The sequence below is a fragment of the Pinus tabuliformis genome, chromosome 7 (genome assembly GCF_031772625.1).
Source record: "Pinus tabuliformis cultivar Carrire ecotype Pingquan chromosome 7, CPIR1, whole genome shotgun sequence".
NCBI classification, from domain to species: Eukaryota; Viridiplantae; Streptophyta; class Pinopsida; order Pinales; family Pinaceae; genus Pinus; species Pinus tabuliformis.
In genome coordinates this window covers 1,825,515,366-1,825,519,071 of record NC_142293.1, presented here as the reverse complement: position 1 = coordinate 1,825,519,071, position 3,706 = coordinate 1,825,515,366, and positions in this window count along the sequence as shown.

Sequence of the window (3,706 nt, the reverse complement as noted above, 5' to 3'; positions counted from 1 at the left end):
TTGTACAAAGATATTATTATTCAAGCCTTAAGATTATGACCCATCAATAGAACTTATCCTTCTGCTTGCGCTCAGGTTCCTCCATTCAGATTCAGATCTGCACCATAACCTAGTATTCCAGATCTAGCACTTTATCAGATATTCAATAATTCAGATGATGCATTGCCAAATGATCTCCTTCCTCTTTTATAGTCTTAGGCCTTTCACAATACCACGGTCCAAAACCATAACAAAACAATACCATGGACCCAATACTTGGGATCAACACTTCTCATGAGATACCATGGCCCAAAACCATAGGCTCAATTACCAAGGACTAAATACCATAGACCAAAAGTAAGTTCTCCAACATGTACGTGCTTTTCGTTGAGTGAAAGTGCGTGTATACGCATACGTGCCTTTGTAATGTCTAACCCACGTGTATACGCGTCTTCATCTAGGTGAACCTGCGTATATATCTTTTCCTTCATTTTGAGAGCCTGAACTGAGATCTGTCACCAGAGTGAGTTGCCATCAAGGACAACACCTATGCCACACCAGTTCCATAGCGCCAACTTGTGTGATAATGCGAACAATCTCCCCCTTTGGACTTGATGGCAACCCCAAGATCCTCAAAGTAATTCTCCCCCTTTGTCATCAAGGGCAAAGGGTTATGCTCCCCCTGAGTACATGTTGAAGTCTCTGCTCTGCTGTGCTAGCCATTCTCCCCCGACTATAGGCAAGATCTGTAAAAAGATGTTATTTAGGAAGAACAATGATTTATACATCATAAAAGACCTTCCTATCACCAAAAGACTCTATACAACATCCATCACCCAACCAAGTGGGGATCATCCATCCAAACAAGTGGGGATACATCAGAAGTTTACATATGACAACCAAGAACATTACAACATTCATCCCAGGCATAGTGGGGAAACCAGCATAGGCTGTTACATGACCTTGATAATAATATTAAAAGATAGAGATTTAATATCTAGAGCAAGACTATGAAAGTCACCAATAACTAATATTAGCAGCAACATTATTGAGATCCGCAACCATGTTCTCCTTCTGCACCCCTTCTGCAGCTAATCCACCTGAACCCAAAATAGCTTGTGTATTCGAACCAAGAGCTTCTAATGTAATGCCAACAATGCATTATTAGAAGATTATCTACTCCCCCTGAACCTGTGCCAAATGGTCTCTTGACAGACCCATATCAGACTCTCTTCAATCCAGAGTCTATCCCTATTGATTTCCTTCAAACCACCATATATGCGGTTGTAACTTCATAATCCATTGTATGTACGTGGGTCCTCCTCATGCAACTCGCGTACAACCACATTTCTCTAAAACAGACAAGTTTCACCAGCAAGATGATGCATCAACTACCCCCAGCTTCTGTCTGAGGTATTCAAATGTCTCCCTGGGTAGTGGCTTGGTGATAATATTAGCAACTTGTTCCTTAGAGGGAACATAATCCGACTTGACCTTTTGTTCAAGCACTTGTTCCTGAAGAAAATGGTATTTTGTAGGTATGTGCTTGGTCTTTAAATGCATGACAAGATTCTTTGAAATGCTGATTGCACTTGTATTATCACAAAAAATGGAAATAGGTGGATTACAAGTGATTTTAAGATCTTGCAACATTTACATCATCCAAAGGAGTTGTGTGTAGCAAGATGTAGCAGCTACATACTCTGCTTCAGCTGTAGATAAGGCAATGGAACTTTGTTCCTTGGTGAACCATGATACTAATCTAGGACCCATGAAGAATGCACCACCACTAGTGATTTTCCTGTCATCCATGCTACCTGCCCAATCTGCATCTGTATATGCATGAAGTGTGATATCTGTTTCTCTAGGATACCATAAACCATAGTTTTGAGTCGCTTGAAGGTATTTGAAAATCCTCTTAACTGCCTGAAGATGAGTTTCCTTTGGATTTTCCTGAAACCTTCCAACTATTCCTACTGCATGCATAATGTCTGGTCGGGTACCTGTTAGAAAGAGTAGACTACCAACCATGGATCTATAGGTAGGTTGATGTACACCGGCTAATTCATCATTTGTGCTGAGGCTGCATCCTGTAAGGATAGGAGTACATACTAGTTTGGAATCCTCCATCCCATATTTCTTCAAGATCTGCTTAAGATACTTGGTTTGTGATAGAAAAATGTCGTCCTTGTTTTGTTGGACTTGTAAACCAAGAAAATATGTGAGCTCACCAAGCATGGAAATTTCAAACTCCTTTTCCATTACCAATGAAAATTTTTTACTCATGTATTCTTCATTTCTACCAAAAATGATATCATCAACATACACAACAAGTATTAGCAAATTTTCATTGTCAATTTTTACATATAGATTGTTGTCTATTGATCATTTTGCAAAACCTTGTTGATGAAGGTACTCATCCAACTGAAAATACCAATCCCTTGGAGCTTGTTTGAGACCATTGAGAGCCTTTTTGAGTCTGCATACAAGATTTGGATCATTTCCAAGAATGAACCCATCTGATTATTCAATGTATACTTCTTCATTCAAGTCTCCATTCAAAAAGGCAGATTTTCCATCCATCTAAAATACTTTGAACTTTTGAAAGCTAGAGAGAGCAAGGAACATTCTTATAGCCTCAAGTCTAGCCACGGGTGTAAAGGTTTCCTCAAAGTCTATGCCTTCTTGTTGCGCATATCCTTTACACACAAGTTTTGCATTGTTTCTGACCACATCTCCATTTTCATTTAGCTTGTTTTTGAAAATCCACTTTGTCCCTATGACATTCTTATCTTTTGGTCTAGGAACCAACTCCGAAGTGTTATTCCTTTCAATCTGCTCAAGTTCTTCATTCATTGCCTTGATCCATCAATCATCTTTGCATGCATCTCGTACATTTTGTGGTTCGGTGGAGGAGAGCAATGCTAGATAGCTGGAAGCTTTTGAAATGGTTCTCCTTGTTTATACACCTGCCTCTTTCTACCCCAAAATTTGAGATTCTGGATGATTCTTCTGAACATATCTGGATGGAATATTTTCTTCTATTCTTATTTGTTCTTCTGGTGCCTCGTGGGTTTCTTCATCATGAATCTGATTTGACATTGAGGGATAGTCCTCATCATCTTCGAAAACTTCAGATCTTTCCTGCCTAGGGATATGTCCTTCTTCAACAATCATTACATCAATACTTTCAATAATTTTTCCAAGCCTTCTATTGTAACACTTATATGCTTTGCTATGGGGAGAGTAACCAAGGAGAATGCCTTCATCTGCTCTAGGTTCAAACTTGCCAATACTTTCATCATTCCTTTTAATGTATTACTTGCTTCCAAAAATTTTGAAATATTTCACCATGGGAATCTTACCATACCAAAGTTCATGGGGAGTCTGAGTGCTATTTACCAGGACATTTGTCTTGTTAAGAATAGTTGCAACAACAAATGCGGCTTCACCCCAGAGGGTTGCGGGAGTTCCAAATTCATCAAGCATAGCAGGAGCCATTTGTTGAACCATTCTATTCATCCTTTCCAATACACCATTTTGTTGAGGTGTCCTTGCAGCAGAGAATTCCCCTCTCATGCCATGTTCTTCACAAAAATCGAAAGATTCATCTGAGGTAAATTCTCCTCCTCGATTAGATATGAGACATTTGATTCGTCGATCTGATTCGTTTTCAACCAAGGCCTTGAATGATTTGAACTTTTCGAATGCTTCATCTTTATACTTC